The following is a 20,946-nucleotide window of genomic DNA, read 5'->3' as shown; positions in this document are numbered from 1 at the left end:
AAAATCTTTGTACTGATGTTCCCACAGTTTTTGTGCCTTATAACTGTAGCATTTTAGAAACTGCTATAGTAAAAGCAGAGCAGTTCCCTAGTGCAGGCACAGTTACATTGGTAGGTAGAACAGTAGAAAAATGATGTGTTGACAAGCACTTCCATGTAAATTAAGTTCCTGGTCTGATATGCAGAGATGAAATTTGGATTCATTTTGTCTTCAGTATGTACCACTGGGCCTTTTGTTTATTTTGTTTTCCTATTAATGGTGTGACTGATAGACAGGTTCTTAGTTCTCAATTATTTTTGTTGGTTTGTGTCGTATTACTAGTGTTATTTACATCAGGTACTACATCCGCATTCCTCTTCAACTTCTACCTCCTACTACCATATGGTGCGCAATATTGCAGCCCCGGGGCTCTAGGATAAATGGGTTGAACAAGTGTTCAGATACTGAAGGGTGCTCTACAAATTGTTAACAAAGTGAGACTGAAAGTACACTTGATACCAACCAATTGCCACTCTATAGGTAATCCAAGCCATCATGCATAGTTATTGTTATTATGAAACTAGTAGTGCCTGCAAAAGGTGGCTATTCTGTAGAAAAAATATATATGCATATATACTCACGCACACGCAGGATGGTTTTGAAATGGAAGCTCAGAAAGCACCTGCCCGTACTCTGCTTAGCTTAACTGCTATCAGTCTCTCACTTCCATGAGTCTAAAATTCATGCTGCCCCAAAAGAAAGATAAATAAGAGACAAGTCAGTTTTCACCCTCCAGCCACAGACTGAAGAAATTATTTCAAATAAAATATATCATCTCAAGCAGGGGAAGATGGAATAGTTTTCTATTGAAGTTGGCCTCTCAGCTGACAGAAGATATTACTGAATTTTCTTCACTGGATAGGTTAAGCATCCTTCTAAAGCCACAATTGCAGTAAATTCTCTAATAAGCAAAGACACTTAATCCTATGTTAGTATTGAGCTATTTAGTGATGCCAGAACCTTTTTAAGAGAGTAAAAGATAAGAAAAAGAAAACACCACGTATGATCCTGGCCCTCAGATGATGGTAATGAGTTTGGTCGCCACTGAATGTATAGGTGAACTTCATGATTTTTGCAAAGCTACATCCGTTTGCTAGCCAAGGATTTGTTCCTATGACAAGACTGTCAGACTTCAATGGCAACAGAATTAGACACTTCATTTGTTCTTTTTCAGGCCAGCGTTACTTAAAAATGAAATGAAACTACTTTTTTCCCAGAGAACAGATTACTGTGTAATCATTCATAAACTGGTTTTGAATAACTACTAAAAGGAGTGTGTCTGGCTTCACCTACAGTACAGAAAACAACTAAAATACTGACAAATATTGTCATACAGGCATATACCAAAGCACATATATTTTAAAAAATTCAAGTTAAAAAGGAGAGATGCAATAACAGGCAATAGTATGTTTATGTACTGAGATTAGCATCCTGATTGCTGTAATTTATATAAAATAGTGGACTTTTAAAACAAATATTTAACATTTTATCATTTGGACAGTACTCTGGATGTACATGGTGCTGTACAATTAGCGAATGATTATGAAACACTTAATAGGTATCTGCCTCAATGGCATCAAAGTCTAAGTGATTTGAATGGGCACAGAACAACAAAGTACAACACAATACTATGCAGTACTGGGTACCAGGCTCTCCCATAACCTTGAGTACAAAGGATGTCTGGAACTCACAAAAAGAGGGGTTCTACCTAAACATTCTTTCCTCTTGCCTCCCTCTCTGTGGGTAATTGTCAGGACACCTGGAAGGGGAGGGAGAGCAGTCAGTGTTATGCAGACAGCACTGTACAATAAGTAATTCCTGTGAATACTAAGTGCTCCCTGAAAGGTCTTAATTGCCTTGTTTGAAGTCAGTGGGAATGGAGAGTGCCTAGGATTAGGCCTTGTTTGTTTATAATAAAACCTAGAACATCTGGTAGCAGCATTTTGACCACAAAAGATGGTATCTATTTTAAGGGATTGACATGGGTATACTGTCCAAGAGAACTAGTAGTTTTACCTTGAGGGACCTTAGGAGAGGTTTGACTTTAATATGATGATGAAGGTTCTTGCTGTGATAGATGGTCCAAATGTCATAAAGATCCACTGAAAATGTAGTCCTTCCCATTGAAATCTTAGATAGTTTGAAATTTTGAATTCATAGGCATGTAGAGGTCTCCTATGCCCATATCACATTGTGCTTTGTTTTTGTAAAGACCCCTTCACGGGTTCTCAATCTCTCCTTTGGTAGGATTTAAGGCTACAAGCCCTTATAAATCTGTATCCAAACCTTTTTGTATGGTTCAATAGTTTTGTCATGAACTGAGGAAACAAAAATTGGCCTCAGATGAATTGATGCATGTGAGGCCGGAGGTGCATGACAAGAAAACATTTTGTTGTTTTAATATGCTAAATGATTGTATATATGCATCCAAAGTGCACTATGAAGGCAACACATTACAAACAATGTGATCTGTTACTAACTTGCAAGGGCTATATTGTGGCCTCCTTGTATATGAGGAGTAATTTTACTTACAAAATAAGATACTGATCATGGTACAGAAATGTGGCAGAATATGACCCTATGTTATTAGGTTACAGAGTGATTATTGTGAGATGTTTGCAACCTCAACACCCTTCCCTGACTTTTCTGGCTCTTCATATTGCTCTTCTTTTCATATTAATATATGTGTAGGGGCCCACTAATGGAGGGAGGACAAAAGGCGCATTTGCCACTCGGCTTGGTGATACAAAAGAGCCAAGGGCTGCTGTGGCAGCCAGGGGCCTGGGCTCTTTAAATTGCCACCAGAGAGCACCACATCCTGCTCTAGGCGGCTCTCAGGGCTGGCTGTGTTGTGGAGGTAGCACAGCATACTCTGGCTCATCTTCTGCCTGAAGTCCCACCCCTTCCAACATGTTTATTTTCTATTATATTCACTTATTGATCAATTTATCTCATCTGTTCTGCTGTTCTTGGCAATTTAGCTGAAATCTACCAAATTCATTCTGACTCATTCCATGGACCAGAATCCTCATACAATTTTCAAAGGTTTTCTAATGCTATTGTACTCCTAATAAATGAGAAGATCCTTGTATTATGTCAGAGGAAAGCCTTTTGAATAGGGGATGGCTCTACAGTAGAGCATGGTGTATACATCATTTTCAAATTAGTATTCTGTACATCTGGCGAAAGAGAACATTTGTGCCTCTGCATAAATTCCCTACGAACACATTTTAAAAACCTATGCTTAATCTTAGCAATGAACAGTTCAAAAAGTAAATTAATATGTTGAAGAGGAAGAAATACAGTATATTAAACAGGAGCCCACTAGAAACAGTATACTTAAGAGTCTGTCAGCATTTCCATTATAAACTTTGTTTTTGGGGGGGTGGGGTATAAATCAGTTATAAAATTTCACATTAGACATAGGGTTGGCATGAATGGTGATTGCCTCATGTGACATTTTTATTGGTCGGAAGGAGTCTTGAATACCATGTCAATAGGATATTATTCTGAACCACAGAAAATGAGTTTTAAATAATTTAGGGTTTGACTTACATCCAGAAAGATAACAAAATTCCAGGTAAAGGCTAAAATGACATTTTTAACTTCCTTTGTGGTGCCAAAGACTCTAGCAATGACTCTACATATACCATATTACGACAATAGCTAGGCACAATGAGATGAGTTGGAGCTTACCTTAACTCTGAATTTCCTTGTTTTTGTCAGATCCCCATAACATGACCTTAATTAACGACTGCTTTGGTTTAATGTATGTAATATGAAGGCTAGTGGTCTGGTTAGAGGTTTATAAATCAGGCTAATTAACATTATAACAGTATTTGGTGCACATGTGTGAGTTTACAGAAAAGGTATTCCTAGGATGCAGAAACAGAATTAAAACGACTGAGGGAATTACAAATTCATTGTGCAAATAGTTGTATGGATAAGTTGCATGCTTGAATTAATGCAAAATATATCCATTTTAAACAATGATATATAAGAAAGTAATGTAATAAAACTGCATATTCTTTCAAACTACTGTTTATCCTGGCTGCACTATAGATTAAAAGAGACAGTTTCCATATAAATTTACTTGTGGGGTATGTGGGTGCGTTTAAATACTTCTGCTTCCAATTATACCAAACAATGATGATAAACTATTGTGAGTTGCTTAGACAATTGTACACAGCCTGGCTGAGTCACAAAAACAGATCATGCCTGTAAGTGACTGACGAGCAGATGGCACTTGAGGAGGGGAGCTATTGTTTAGATCAGGAAATGGGTAAATGGTCACATAACAAAATTCCATAAATGTATCTAAATTGAGATATAGTTCCTTTCCAGCTGTAGTGCTTCCAAAGGGGGAACTATGTAAACTATTTAAAACATGAAAACACAATTGTTTGCTCCATGAAGTTAGCAATTTGTCTATAACAATGTTAAATGATTTGCAGTAACTTACTGATGGAAACAGATCTGTAGGTTTAGCTTGTGTGTGGGCAGGTCTGAGTAGTGTGGGTTAAAACATAAGATCAGTCCAAATGTCATGGGCATGGAAATGTTCATATAGAAATAACTTAGTTTAGTTCCTAGCTTTTAAAGGCAAATCCTGTGGCCATGGAAGGTCCTTGCAGCTGGAGATAGAATATGCAGTAGGCCATGCAACAGGATAACATTCCTAACCTGACCTGTTCCATAAGGAAGGTTTGTGTTTCTTAGTCCTAGAGAAGTTTGAAGTTTAGGGGCAGTGAAGAGATGGGTTGATGAATCAACAATTTCATAATCGACATAGCACCCTGTAGAAGGGGTGGGGCCACTAAAATGTCTAAAGTAACAGGTAACTTCAACACCACCATGTGGCAGCCAGAGGGAATGTTCTAGCTCTCCAGACCCTTGCTGATCTTGCCAAGGCATTCATCCTCTGGATTTTTACAGAGAATGTCACTCATTTTGCTGTGATTCTGGGAGCCCCTTTCTCAGACCTAAAGAAGAACTCTGTGTGACTCCAAAGTGTCTCTCTTTCTCACCAGCAGAAGTTGGTCCAATAAAAAATATTACCTCCCCTATCCTGTCACTCACGAAGAGAATTCCATTCCCATGCCTGACTTTAGTCTGTTCAGAAAAAAATGTTTCTGGAAACAAATTTTCTCTCTTACACAGCTCTTCTTTTATCTAGACTTCTTTCTTCTGCAAACTAAAATACTTTGGATCTGCTCTCCATAAATCAGTTTATGCCTGGAGTTACCTCAGAATTATACCAGTGTAGATGAGGGTAGCATTTGGTCCCTTTTCTTGTAGCTGGTAGGAACATCTTAGTGTAGAAACAAGAGAACTCCCAAACCACAAAATTCAGATCTCAATCACTCTCCTTCATTAAAATTTGATAGTATTAAATTTAGGAATTCTGGTAGACTTCAATACCCATGTATTCCCAAAGTTTAAGAGGTGGATTTGCTTGAGCCCATCTTTAGTGGAGATTCCAAGCTTTGTAAAAATATATATGCTAATAATGTACTTCAATGAGATGCTTTCTTAAGAGTTGCTGTTTCTTATGGTAAGTTTCTAACTAGACAAAGTTTTAATTGAACTAGTTGAGCAGTGTTGCTGAGCTCCATGTAAATACTGGTCAGTCTTATATTATGTGACTTTAAGTGATTTGGGGCATACCCTAACTAACTTTCTTAAAATTCATGACTGTAAAGCCCACATAAATGGGATTAGCATCAGCCTACATGTTTCATTCCTATCCTTGTTGTTCCTCCCTGTTTTACATATTTCCAAGAAGACAGAAGTAGCGATTATAGTAAATTGCGGGAGGCAGGCAGCAGCCATAATTAAAAGGTTATTATCAATAAACAATTTAACCACAAAAGCTGGGAACCCACCTACCACTTGTCAACAATAAAAGCTTGGAGACTCCACATGCCATTGAACAAACAGTCCACAAGGAGTCATAGTAAGCACTGTTAATGTAAATAAACAATCTCTTGTTGAGAGGATAAACCAAATCCTGGCGGTAAGTGACCAAGGGAAAGTGGGAAAGAAGAATTCAGTAGGCAGGAAAACTTTGTAGGGGTTACACTTTTAAAAATCAATAAACAAATAGTTCACAGTTTAATATAACTCCAAAATGAAATATGTATTAAATACCACTTATTCCTCCTACATTTTGTGTTTTTGGAAGACTGTTTATAAGTTAAAAATAAAAGGCATATATTAGGAGAAGAGTTGAGAGTTGGGTGGAGAGTCAAACCATTGTTGTGGCTTTTGTTTGCCTATAATGATTGAGAAATAAATGAGTATTATTCCCATCGTGGTAATGTATTTTAATGTCCTTGTTTTCATAAAGTGAATAGTAGATCGGTAGAGCTATATTCATTGATGATGGGTGCACCCAAATGGTTTTGTGCACACACATCAGATGCATGAATTTTGCTCCTGATTTTGCTGAACTGTAACCAAATGGAAGTTTTGCTACTCACATCAACAGAGGAGCAGGAGCAACGTCATTGTTTCATGGGCAAGTGGTCTCCTAATCCTTTTTTCTTAATGTAGCAATAGGACTTTTAAATGAAAGACTCGTATATGAATAACTGTGTCTGTAATTCTTCTTGGATTGTCCTCAATTACTTAGTTTTTAGTCAGGTGAATTTCCCATTGAAGTGATTCAGACAAAGGCAGCAGAATTGGACCCTAAGCATAGAATTATCTTTAGAGAGAAAAAAAAGGATAGGATGAATATTTTTGGTCTGATGTATGCAAATTAAAATAATAAAATAAAGTCTACCAAATATTCCATTTTTAGAGAGTAAAATGTTGGGGACATTTATATACTAATTTGTTTTATGCATAATAGGTGATTATTATTACTATGTGGACCAAATTTGACAGGTTCAATGTGTAGATTTGGAACCTCTCTGACAAATCTACCCTGGGAATGTCTCTGAAATGTATTTCAGAGCACAGTAGCCTTGGCTTAGCTTGATAGCTCCATATATATATATATATATGTAACTCAGTGAAGGCCTATAGTCTGTTTTCATGACAAACAAATCCCTCCTGTCCTTTATCTACCATAACGATTTTCAGCGCAGCCTTTCGGAATTAAATTAGATACTGCATTGTGTCTTTTAATTTTTACCTTCAGCTTCCCTATCCTAGTGCTTTTTCTCAGGTTCTTTAGTCTCTGCTGCATTTTCTCAGTTTTTATTAATTCCTCTTTTTTGGAGAATCCTAGATCTTCTAACAAACCTTCATACTGCGTCCCCTAGCTGCTTAGAAGTAATTAAGGGGAAAATAACAGTTTTAGACATCTATCATTTAATTTGAAATTACATATGGATAGGCAGAGGAGGGAGGAAATGGTGCTTTGAGAGATTAGTTCTTAAATTTTGATTTAAAAACTGAGTTATTAGTTGAAATAATATGAAGCGGGTCCATTTTTCTAACCTTTGTAAAGTCTAGCCTAGTCAATTATTACTGCAGAGCAGGGAACCAGAGAACAGCTTTGAATCAGTCAGACCCAAGCTGATTTAAGTTTGCATGGGGTTGAATAAGACATTAGTTAAAAATAACTAATGCAGTCTTTGACCTCTGTAATGAGAAAGGACATTTACAGGTTTTTCCCTATACATCTGATCCTGTTTAGTTTATTTCATGACTTAATGATGGACTGAACATTCTTGTGGAGGTCTTGATAATAAATGTTTTTAAAGACTTCAGAAGTGAAATATCTTTAAGCTTTTTGTATCAGCTCATTTTGATAAGATTCCATAATAGACAGGAAAACTAAGGCTCAAATCCTGCAGTCAGTTACTATGAGACCATGGGGCTCTTTGTGGTGATAGAAGTCTGCCTGAATTGCAGGATCAGTGCCTATATTCCTGAGTACAGAATAGAAAACAGAATATATTTTTTCTCTTCTCCCTAGCTAAGTGTGATTTACGTCCATAGGAGTTCCATGTTCAAAGGGAGCTAAGAAGAGCCTTATTAATATACCTGAAGTATATGTTCCTGAGCCTCTTTCACATGCCAAAGAAACCAGAGTCACCAAATATAGGAATTCATACCATTTTCATAAAGAGACCGTCTGTTTGTATTCAAAGCTCTGGGCTGTTTTCTCACTTTAGAAACAGATCTTACCCATACCACCCAAGCAATAGCTGTGGGAGGGAATTTGACTCAGAGGCACCCCTCTTGAATCACAATACCTCCCCTACTTCCTCCTTGAACTTAATTACTGCCCTTGCTCTTGTTTTCCTGCTTGACTGAATGACTCTAAGTTGGGTGCTGAAGCCAGGGCATAGCCCCACCTACTCCTATATACTTGGATGTCAGGGCTGGGTTGCCCATGGAGGTGCTTTAGGGGAGAACTTAATAATCCTTGTGCCAGCGCATAGACAGAATCTAGCCCTCTGTAAAACCACCAAATATTAGATCATTGTCAGCTGGAGATGTGTAGGATTCTGGGCTACAACATCAAGTGGGTATCCTCTCTGTCTGTCTTGTAAGTTTGCATAGCCTTGCAAGGTGGTCTTTGATTCAGCAGCTTCTGAATATATCCTGGACAGAAAATAATAATTTGGTTTAACATTGAACTTGTGTAGATGTCTTTAGCCTCTGTACTTAATTATCAGTTCATTCTTGTGTCACTGGCATCTCTTACGCTTCTGTTTTGCTTGCTTAGCCTACTGAGGCATAGTAATATTTTTTACTAACTTAAACATTCACTGCTTTCTATCAGATAACCCAGGAAGACACCTTTGTAAATAGTATATTCTGTGTTGTAAAGAAAACATTAGTATGTCAAGTTTCCAGAGACTCTAAAATGGGCAAGCTGGCTTTTAAAAGTGCACAGTTTGAAATGGTCACTTCCATTTTCATCTGACTAGCCTTGCAATTGAAAACAGAGCATTGATTAAATTGACCAGAGTCCAAAGTTGGTAGAGAACATAATACGAAGCGACTTGTAGAAGGAGAGAGCAGATTCTGACCTATACTAGGACAGAGGATGAATTTTTTTTGTCCCATGATGTGATGTTTTCTTTTGAATACTATATTTCCTTAACATGAGATATGGAAAGAAGTATTAGCTTTTATCAGTAAATTTGCTCAACAATGTAACTTACACTCCAACACCTTTTACCCAAGTTTACATATGAACGGACCTGATCCCATAAATGCTTGCTATTTCAGGAGGACTATTCATAGTAAAGGCTAACATCAGTTATTTTGAAATAACAATGTGAGTTTCTACACAGCAATTCCGTTATTTTAAATAATTTCAAAATAAGGCTGGCTTATTCTGAAATCGTTAAACCTCATTCCATGAGGAATAACACCTACGCTGAAATAGCTATTTTGGAATAGCTATAGTGTGGATGCTCCACTGCTGCTATTTTGAAATAGCTCCTCCCCAGGACCATTCAAAGTACAGTAAAACTCCAGTTGTTCGGCATCCAGTGGTCCAGCACTCCTGATAGTCCAGCACCAACTGGAACCTGGAAATGCTCCGGCCAGCCGGTTAATTGGAGCTGCTGTGAGCCCCATGGGTGCTTGCGGCAGCTGGGAAAGGGAAGGGGAGAAGAGGAGAAGGGGATTATATCCCTGTGATGGGTCTGCTGGGACCCGCACTGCGACCAGTCGGGGGGTGGAGGTGGGCGGGGAACAGCGCGGCGACGGGCGAACCCTCTGCTGTTTTGCAGGAAGGCGGGGGAAGCCCTGCGCTGCCGCCAAGAGTTTCCGGGAGGGGAGTGGGCTCCCCACCCCCCAGACTGCAATAGTTAACGCCGTTCCCCGCCCACCTCCCCAGATGCAGTGTGGGTCTCGGCAGACCCGTCACAGCCCCCCCGCTGGAGTACCTCCCGATACTCCAGCATATCCAATAATCCGGCACCACCTAGATCCCAAAGGTGCCGGATTATCAGAAGTCTACTGTAATTACTCCCCAGTGCCTGGGGGAGCTCTAACTGGAGATAGCACATCCATATCAGGGAAGTCTGCTTTGAACTAATTTTGAGGTTTTCCTGCAGTGTGGATATGCTATTTCAAAATAAGCTATTTTGGAAAAAAAAATCTGAAATAGCTTATTTTGAAATAAGTATGTTGTGTAGATGTACCCTCTGAGGGTATGTCTACACTACCCTCCTAGTTCGAACTAGGAGGGTAATGTAGGCATACCGCACTTGCAAATGAAGCCCGGGATTTGAATTTCCCGGGCTTCATTTGCATAAGCCGGGCGCCGCCATTTTTAAATCCCGGCTCATTCGAACCCCGTGCCGCACGGCTACATGCGGCACAGACTAGGGAGTTCGGACTAGGCTTCCTAGTCATTCCACGAGGAGTAACGGTAGTTCGGACTAGGAAGCCTAGTCCGAACTCCCTAGTCCATGCCGCATGTAGCTGCGCGGCACGGGGTTCGAACGAGCCGGGATGTAAAAATGGCGGCGCCCGGCTTATGCAAATGAAGCCCGGGAAATTCAAATCCCGGGCTTCATTTGCAAGTGTGGTATACCTACATTACCCTCCTAGTTCGAACTAGGAGGGTAGTGTAGACATACCCTGAGATAAACCCTTTCACAGGTGCATGTGCATGCAGACAAGAGAGGAGAAGGATTAGGAATCTCTTTTTTTGGTTTCTCTTTCACAGTATTTGTGCAGTGCCTTGCACAGTAAGGTCCCATGCCTGCAAAGTACCATTCCTATTAAAGCAAATGAGAGCTGATCTTTTTTTCCACCTTGGAGTATGAGGATTTAAACAGCTACTATTGGAGACAAATAATTGAAATTAATGATAATAAATAAGGTTGGAGGCAGCAATATAGAGTAAGTTAATGTTCACATGCTCTTTAGAGTATTTTTATGAGTTCTAATATTTGGCTGGGTAATTTAGCAGAATGCAGAGAGGAGGCAACTCCATCAGAAGCAGAAAACCATCCCAGTTCTCTTTAATCAGGTGGTAGAATTTTAATTAGCTGATCTTGGGAACTTCCTCTAATTCTTTAGCAACACTTCATCACAGTTTGATGAGTGAGGAAATTGTATCAGATAGCCTAAGATAACATGCATGTCTTCACTCTTTGCATCTGATCCCACACACTTTACACACCCATGAGCCACTGCCAAAGTAAGGCTACTCAGAGGAGGAAAGAGAAGCAGGATCACGAACAGTTTTGGAGTTGAACAAAAAAAAAAATATATTTTTCATCATTCAACAAAATGTTCCCTAATAACTGTCTAACAGTATATTTTGTCATAGCTGTATTCCTGAAACTTTTTAACAACCTGAGAGTAACACATAATTTTGGAAGAAAATAATTCTAATTGTTTTCCAAATACTGTGGACATAACTGATCTAGAGGAGAGTGCTTCCTAATCAGCAGTATGTAAAACTGTGTTTCTTTGAAAAAAGATGTAAACTGTCAAAGGATTAGTCTACATCCTGATCAGTGATAGACGCTTCCTGAAAATTGCACAGGAGAAGATTTCCTATAGTTAATGGCAGTAAGAGGAACTTTAAAAACTACTCTCAATTTGATAACCATAGAATCTTAGGATTTAGCCAGAGAACATATTGGTTCCAGCAGACTATGGTAAAGTTAATTAAGGATGATTAATGGAGCATTTTCCTTCCAATGATATCTGTGACAGAACAAAGCTGTCTGAGGCTTGTCAAGCAGAATTTGAGTTGAATGAGTATTTATGTGATCAAATCTGAAGGGCTGCCTCTTGACAGAACAAGGATTCATCAATCAATTGCACTGGCTTGCAGTGGTGGGAAATTGGTCTATCAGCATAGCTATACTCCCATCCCCCATTTTTTCATTCAATCTTCCCTCAGGCTACAATGCATCTTTAGCTTTTACCTCTGACCATCTTAAGGGCTATCAGAGAAAAGTAAAAGCAAGAGCTAAAACATCTATTATAGTGGTTATTTCTCAGCTGTACTCCTACAATTGATTTCTTTTAAGCACAGGTCCAGACACTGCAAAACGATAGAAGCCTATTCAATGAATTAATTGGTTTTAATAAAAGTTTAGCTGAAGTAAAATAGTGGTCCCTCTAGAAAGCTTCCTATTACTGAAGGGAATCAGCTTATAAGGACTCTAGTTCTTCTTACCCTTTCATAATAAGCAGTTTATTCAAGTAGGCAAAATCTTTTATTTAAAAGAGCAGCATACTAAAAAAGAGAGCAAATCATATACTTCAGTTGTTACACTTTTAATTGGGGATCAGCATAGTTCATAGGAGCTGAGAGATGATTGGCCAGATTCTACTGAGGTGTATGCCCTTACAACCCTACTGATGCCAATGAATATAAGTTAGGAAAGACTTTGGTTATCTGAATGTTTTTATCAGGCATGACTCTTTCAGTTGTCTTGTTTATAATACAAAGTGTAGCAACATTTGCTTTTAACTGAAAAGTCAAATCAGGAAGTACAGAAATATTTTGCCTTGGTAGCAATTCTGTGATTAGATCTTTTATTAAGAATGATCCTTTCCTCTCATAATATTCTAACAATTTTAATAGTAACAAAATCAAGGCTCCATCTTTGTCCTAGGCTAAATTAATGGCAAGAATCCTACTGATTTCAGTGGGTGACATTTTTGGCCTAGTTTGTAATAAAAAAGTAACTTAATACTTTTTTTTAAACTCACAGGGAACATGCATGCAATACCTGTCTCTATTTTGTTTTTAAAATTTCATGTTCAAATTTCTACTCTATCTTGCATGGAGATTCCTAGTCTTTCCAGGGATGTAACTTGTGTTTTATTTTTAAAGGAGACAGAACACTAAAAGTAAATAATCTTGTTCTTACATAGATTTATTTATCTTTGTGGTATACTGTTAACCACAATTTTTAGTTTTCTTCTACTCATAAAACTTACAGTTTGGTTCTAAATAATGGATACAGCCAGATTTCTGGAAATTTTGTGAGCTGAGTTATTGAGGGTTTGTACCTGAGGTGGTAGCAATTTTGCCTTTGTGGTATTGCCTCAGTATACTCCACTATTGAGAAACACCCTTCTTTTGTCTCTTTGTAAATGCTGGGACATGACCATTAAGACAAATTTTATTTGGAGCTCTGTTGACAGTATGTAGGTATTTGGCACACTTACTATGTTTGAATTTTCTATGATTAATCTGAGGGAATTTTTAGTATGATCTTTATCTTTATCAGGATTTGGACTAAGAAGTCTCTCTCCAATGGTGAGATCCATTAAAACAATGCCAATTTTTGGACTGGTGTTCTCTGGCAATCACAGACAGCCATACAGGATTTAGGAAGAATTAATTTATCTCAATGAAGGAGTCTACTCAAAGGTTGATGTACATCCTGGCCCAAACACATCATCACCCATAATGTAGTATTCCTAATAACGAAAAGATTTTTTATTTGAATAACCTGCTCTACCAATTAAACTTTTGTTTTTGGGCATTAGCCTTATTTGCAAACTTGGCCAGTGCCTAAAGTTAGATGCCCAAATTGCAAGTGCTCATTTAGGTTTTTAAAAACTGATTTAGCAGGCTGGTCCTTAGAATTGTTGAGCACCTAAATTTCTCAGGGATGAATTATTTGGGATTTACAAATGCTCAGAATCTTTGAAAATCTAGCCACAGGTACCTATATTTAAGTTCTGAAATTTGAAAATTGAGCCTACTGCTGTAGGTTTCCTTGGAATACACCTGCTCAGACTAACTCTGCCTCCGATCATGAGAGATGTGGGGGTTTCTTCTTGAAGTACCTGCTTCCAGTGCATCATTTCATCAGATGATTATAGGGAATTTAATTTCTTGCTTGTAGGATGACAAAAAATGTCTTGTAAGGCTGCCTTACATGCAGCTACTCAGAAGGGCTACCATGAATGACTTGTAGATGATAAAGTCCAGATCTTCTATGTATCCTTCTGCCCTTTGCAAAAGCAACAGTAGGGGAGGCTCCTGAATATTTACTCTGGAAGTTACAGATGGTGGGCCAGATCCACTTTGCCGTTCCTTTCCTGAGACACAGTTTCTTGCAATTGCCTCAGATTTATTGCATTGCTTATACCCATTTTATACTGAACTCTTCGTTTGGATTTTTTTTTTTTTTGGAACCATGAGGTTGAGGGATAGAAACCTATATAACCACATGACTCCAGGAAGGCCGTAGTACTTGTACTTTAATCTGGCCATGACCATTGGAGGGGTATGTTGGCAGATTTTATAGCAGCTTTCCATAGGCAGAAAGCAGTGATGACATAGGTGAAAACATCATCTACTCAACTCTGGAAGTGAATATCCCTTCCACAGAAGGTACAGGAGAGCAAACTGGTGGAGAGAGGTGAGTGCTCTCGGTGCATCCCTCATTTTTAGCCCATATTCTATTAATACTGTGGGGGCTACATTGTGATTCCATGGACAGTCCTGACATGGGGTGGGGTTTAGACAGCCACACCAGGAGTGACCCTGAGAAGCATAGTGGCATGTTTCTGTCACAGTTCTCTCCATTTCCTCCCACTCTGGGTAGAATGGGGCTAGTAATTTACTGCTGAATATTCCAGACGTAATTTACAACACTCTCCCCTCATCATGCCAGCTCATCTGCACTGAATATAATGCAGTGAGAATGGAGCCAAGACTCCACTCTTTTTCACCCCTTTCCACCTGCCTGCTCTGTGGGAAGGGGTAAATGAGTGAATAGCAATTTCTTAATCTGACATGTCAGACTAAAGAACAGGACAGAAGTGTGCTTGTAACTGGAGTTCTTATTCCCCTTTACTGTCTTCTGTTGGTGTAGAGACCATATCAAAGTCTAGCCCTCAGAACATTGTATCTTCATTGCATATGGCAAGTCATATATGTTTACAATCAAGACAAGTTCAGTAGACTCAATGAATCCTTTTGACTTTATTAACTGGCCTACCATGATTATCGTTGAGAGCATTTCTTTCCATTGTGGGGTATGAAAATGCCATTTTGTATGTGCAAGCAACTTAGAAACCAAATGTCTAAATATTTAATCAATGTTATTTCAAAGAATTTCATTATTTATCTTCTTTATGATTTATATTATCACATTCTCTCTCTGTAGTTGTGGTTTATCATAAGAGCACATCTGCTATAGCAGCCAAATTGGAACATTCATATGAGATGCGTTTTGATATCATAAACATGACAAAAGATAGATTACATTTATTCTTTCTCCATGTTTAACCAGTTTAATTTGTTTCCTATGCAGAAGGGGCTCTAAATTTACTTAATATATGTTAGCACTTAGTAACATGGTTAGGAACATGACTAGGGTCTTAACCTATTCGTAAATAAATGGGAAGCTTCCTGTCTGAGTAAAAGAAAGAGAGAGAATTTATGTCAAACAATCAGGAATTTAATACATGGTGCTCTATTAGGATGTCCAGTTTGTGTATATACTCTTAAGGCATGATTACGAATAACTTCACTTCTTATAAACATTATGATTGAAGAAATTACTCACAGATACAACAAAAAGGGAAAAAAGGTAGGAAGTTTTAGTTGCAGCTAATAAGGGAATTACTTTCCCTGAAAAGGTTAAAAACTGGTGCATTTATTTTTGTTACCATAATATTTGTCTTTTAAGGCTTAGCTTACTTAAGAATCCAAAAGAAGATGCTGCATTCGGTAAGATTTTAGTGACCCAGGTTCAAAGTTATATCATAGATCCAACATTTTCCCCGACAGTGTTGGTTTTAAAGTAACTCTAAGTAGTAGACAGAATCTGGGAAATGAGTGAACATATCCTTGTCACTTTAGACTGTGCTTTCAGTGATTAGAGGTCTGATCCTGCAAGTTGCTGGGTTCCCTTAATTTCCAGTGACTTCAATGGAAATCCAAGATGCTCAGCACTTGGTCAGATGTCCTCAGCACCTTGCAGGATTGGGCTCTATGCATCTTTTCACATTTCAAGGTCAAGTAGAGGACTTTACATGGCATGATAAAGACTCATTCATTTTTTTCTTTGAAGGTGAAAGACTTATATCACATGATTAGAGAGTGTATGATTAACTGTAAAGGAAACAATATTTTAATGATATATAAAGCTGTTCCCTTCAAAAGTAATGGTTGTATTTTTTCAGGAATACTACATATATATTGTTCCAACAGCATGCAAATAATTAAATACTAAAAGTAAATATAAGCCTATTTCTCTGATGATGATTTACTATGAAACAATTTTGAGCAAATACATTCGTGTTATATGATGTGAATACAAATTAAACATAACTGAACAAGCCTTTTTGAGGCTAAAGTGAGACACATACTTTTGAAATATGTGTCATGCCAATTCATAATCACATTACTGGTAGGATAATATTTTTAAATTGCAATTGTTTATTCCAGTGTTTTAAAACTTTTAGCTTTCTAATACCGATTTGTCCATTATGATGAATTTTACTCCTTTCTCTGAAGCATCTGGCATTAGGCACTGTCCAAGACAGGATCCTGAACTGGACAGACAATTGCTGTGGTCTGGTGATGGAACAAGATTTTATTCTCTTTCAATGCCCACTTCTTCAGTGAAGTTTACCAATCTCAGTTATCTCCTCCCAGGAGAATTAACCTAAAACAAGAAAAAAAATATAGTGCAACTAACAAGATGTATTTGCGTCCTTACTATCCAATCACTAGTGTGCATGCCATTTTCTTGGAATGTGGTCTAGTAGTAATTTCTTTCTCTCTTCCTTTCTCTTTCTTTCTCTTATAAATTGTCTAGCATGTTGTTGGCATTGGACAAATATGGACAAAATTCTGGGGTCCTCAGTACAGAAAAACTTCCCCTTCTCCAATGACAAATGTGGTAGTTGGCCACTAATATCAGTTCAGTTCCCACCCAGTCATGAGCTGCTGACAAATCCATGCCAATTGAAGCTGAAAAATTGGGACACCAGCACCAGTGATTCAGTCCTCCTCATGCTCTATATCCTTGGCTTCAGTTCTCCCCTCTTCTCCTCTGGTTTCCCCCATAGGATCTCCAGGCTTCCTCTCCTCTTGTTGGGCTTTTCTTCTGCTCCTTCCTTGCTTCATTCTAGTTCTCAGACTCTTCCCGTCTCCCTGGATTTCCAGGCTTATATCCTCCTCTTTTGTTTCTCCTTGGATCTCTGGTCATTTGTTATCCTTGGCTTCCCAGACTTCTGTTCTTTTCCTTCTTTTCTCATGGCATGCCCTAGCTTCTGCTTTTTCTTTTCTACCCCTGCATCCTGCCTCTCTGAGGAGTCAGCAGACGTCTGCTGCCACCAGCACTTTGCCCCTCACAGTCAGAACTGTCAGTCCATAGACTGCTCTGTGTGTACCCTCACCCCTGTTATTCCATAGACTGCTGTGTACCCTCACCCCTACTACAACTTCTGTGATCTCCCAGGGTAGGCAAACGCATCTGAGTTCACCTCTCTCTGGTGGTGAATGCCTTTGTGACCTTGGAGAAGGCAGGTAAACGATGGTTCCCATCCATACAGTGAAGAGAATAGTATTTCTCTGTGGAAATCTGTGATTAGTTTGTAGACATCTCTGAGTGCACTTTGAAGAGGAAGAATGCTACATAAATGATCAAATGCAGGGTGAGAATAATGATGGTAGTGATAGAGTGTTTCACGAGGAGCTATTAAAAGGAATAAAGGGGGAAAGAGTGGAGGAAGATGTATGGATGATCAAGGAAATTTTTAGTTTGAGCACAATACTCTGGCACTCTAGTTACAATAGCCCCAATGTAGCTCCAACCTGTGCAATTGATAACCCAGTTTAATCTACACCCTGGCAGTAATTTGGCACACCTATTTCCTGAAAGATGAATCAGCCTTTACTCAGCTCTAGCTCACACACACAGTTTTTTTTCTTGCAATGCAAAGCAGTTATGTCTGCTTTCTTGATTTTTTTTCCCAAAAGCCCATGTTTACTAGGGTCAATGCAATAGCAACTCCACTGCTGATTATTGCTGATGTCCTCCTGCCCTCGTGTGCTACGCAGGGAATCAGTACAATATAGAATCTTACCCCACACCCACAACTTTCTTTTTCTGGCTTATTTTTCCAAAACTGCATTTCCATACAGCAGCTGGTTGTATTTAATAACCACCTGCACAAGTAGTTCTGTTTTCAATGGAAGAAAATGTTGCTTATAAAAGGAAAAAGCCCTAAGGTGGTGGTTTGTGGAGTTTTAATTTGATGTGTGTACTTTTTCCTACTGATTGATGAATGTCCTTCTAAGTGTAACTTTACCCCTCGATAAGTAATGAAACAAGGTAGTACAAACAGTCTTCGTTTGACTCAGTGGTGTTTAGTTAAACTGATCCTCTTTGAGGAAGGCTATTGGTGCAGTCAGCATGAACATTCTGGATGCTGTGTTTTCAGCAAAGGGAGGATAGTGTTGAGGTTAGATAGGGAGAGAGATTCTTTACTAAAGATGACATGAGTAGCCAAGTTATGGCTGCTTTTCTGTTATTGGGTAAGGAAGTTAGGGACAAAAGGAGCATTAGCCATTACTTAGACCCCCCTCATGATAGGATGATTAGAATATTGTGATAGCACCCCATGAATGCAAAAGACAAGTTAGCTAGCATGCCCTTAGACCAGAGGTGGGAAAATACCAGCCCAAGGGCCAGATCCAGTTCACCTGGGTTGGCCCCTGGTGAGACACCACCACAGTATTTACCTGCGTCTCTGCAGGTACGGGTGCTTGCAGCTCCCTTAGGTCATGGATCACCATGGGAAGCTGTCTAAGGCCATGCTAGCTAACAGGAGCTGCAATAGTCCATACCTGCGAGGGTGCAAGTAAATATAGTGGTGGCAGCCCACTGGGGGCTAACCATAGCAAACAGCCACTGTTCTATTGTCAACTCCTGCCTTAGACATTGATAATCAGAGTTTGCTGGACAGGGCAATGTTCCTGATCCCCTCTTCCACACCCCTTTGCACTGGGGGATGAGTGAACTCCTCTCTTTTAAAAGATATTCCTGGGCCTATATCCACAGTACCTGGAGGAGCATTCTCCTTTTTAGGCACACTAGAGACAGAACAGTTAGGGCACCTAGCCTCTGCACTGATAGATGCATTAGAAATGTCTCAGGTAGGTATATAACTGAATGTACAAATAAGACATTCTCAGAGGCAGGAAAATGCCTGATTTTACCTATAATTATAGAAAAATTGTGGGAATATTTTAAAAATATCATCCTGATGGGACATGTATGTTTTTGTCCCAGTAGTAATAAAAGAATCCTTGTATAATCCCTGCCCCAAAGTCTCCTTCCCAGTAAGTGTATAGCCCCATACTTTATTTTACCAACTTTGAGGAATGGTCATTTTTATGGTAATGTTCACTTTATCCAGGAGAAACACCAACAAAGAAGACAAAGGGTAGTGGTGATTGGAGGAGTATAAAAGAGGAGAACAGTTTAATTTGCAGCTGAGAGAGTGAGAAAATGAGTGGGCATATACATTACTGTTCTTATTTGACTGATTATTATTGTTGATATAGTGCCATATCACTTAGAGTGCATGGCACTTGACCAGCCTGTATAAAGACCAGAGGTTCATTTCAGTCCATGGCAATCTTGCCATTGACTTAAAATTGGTCAAGGATTTCATCCCAGGTCCCTGCCAGAGAAGCGTACAGTTCAAAGTTAATTTGACTTTCAAAATACATGACTACAGAAATGGAGGATGCAGTTACTCTTTTTCATAAGTATTGTGGTCAAAGTATAGTCCTTTAATTTTAAGTAACTTCCCATTGTCTTCATTCTGAGGAAGACCAGGTGTTTCCAGGCTGGCAAGGCATGCTGAATATAAGGTGCATCTACACAACAGCTGCGAGGAGTAATTGCCAGTGTGAGTAGACAAATGCATATTGGCTCTGCTTGAACTACAAATAGCGGTGTGGCTACGGTGTCTCGGATCGCAGATGAGGCAAGCCACCTGAGTACGTATGTACCCAGGCAGTTGAGCAGGATTGTCTTTGGGTAGCTTGCTTGAGCTGCTGTCTCTGCCACCATGGCCAAACACACAACCAGAGCAAGTGCCTGTGTGTTGACTCCTGTTGAGAATTACATGTCCCAGCTGACATATTTAGAAAAATCTTAAAAAACCACATATAGTCCTGCAGCACCTTAGAGACTAAGAAAAAAATGTAGATGGTATCATGAGTTTTTGTGGGCACAAGCCACTTCACAAAAGCTCATGATACCATCTACATTTTTTCTTAGTCTCTGAGGGTATGTCTACACTACCCTGCTAGTTCGAACTAGCGGGGTAATGTAGGCATACCGCACTTGCAAATGAAGCCCGGGATTTGAATTTCCCGGGCTTCATTTGCATAAGCGGGGAGCCGCCATTTTTAAAACCCCACTGGTTCGAACCCTGTGCAGCGCGGCTACACGGGGCACGAACTAAGTAGTTCAAACTAGGCTTCCTACGAGGTGTTCCTACGTTCTACGAAGTAGCCTAATCCGAACTAGCTAGTCCGTGCCATGTGTAGCCGCGTGGCACGGAGTCCGAACTAGCCGGCATTTAAAAATGGCGCCGGCCGGCTTCATGCAAATGAAGCCCGGGAAATTCAAATCCCGGGCTTAATTTGCAACTGCGGATGACTACATTACCCCTACTAGTTCGAACTAGCGGGGTAGTGTAGACATACCCTTACAGACTAACATGACTACCCCTCTGAGACTTTTAAACATATTGAGAGAAAGACATACTTGATACAGTTATTTGCAGAATAACTGCACAATATGAACCAGAGTTTTAAGTTATACACATAGATCTCCTTAGAGATGCAGTTTCCCAAAGAAAGTAATTCATCGTCACTGTGGGTTTCCTTTTAGTTACTTTTCTGTAACTATGTCAATGAGCGAGTCAGTGCTAATTCTCCACTCAAGAACATTTGCACTGTGTAGAAGC

At 39.2% G+C, this 20,946-nt stretch overlaps 1 protein-coding gene across 5 annotated transcripts in view; it reads left to right on the top strand.

The window, feature by feature from the left end:
- Nucleotides 1-20,946, top strand: part of MECOM (MDS1 and EVI1 complex locus) — a 508,313-nt gene that overhangs the window by 378,973 nt on the left and 108,394 nt on the right. The gene's annotated exons all lie outside the window — the stretch shown is intronic.

Source organism: Pelodiscus sinensis, chromosome 10, assembly GCF_049634645.1.
Source record: "Pelodiscus sinensis isolate JC-2024 chromosome 10, ASM4963464v1, whole genome shotgun sequence".
NCBI lineage: Eukaryota > Metazoa > Chordata > Testudines > Trionychidae > Pelodiscus > Pelodiscus sinensis.
Note: the sequence above shows the minus strand (reverse complement) of the source record. Positions and strands in the feature narration are given on the sequence as shown.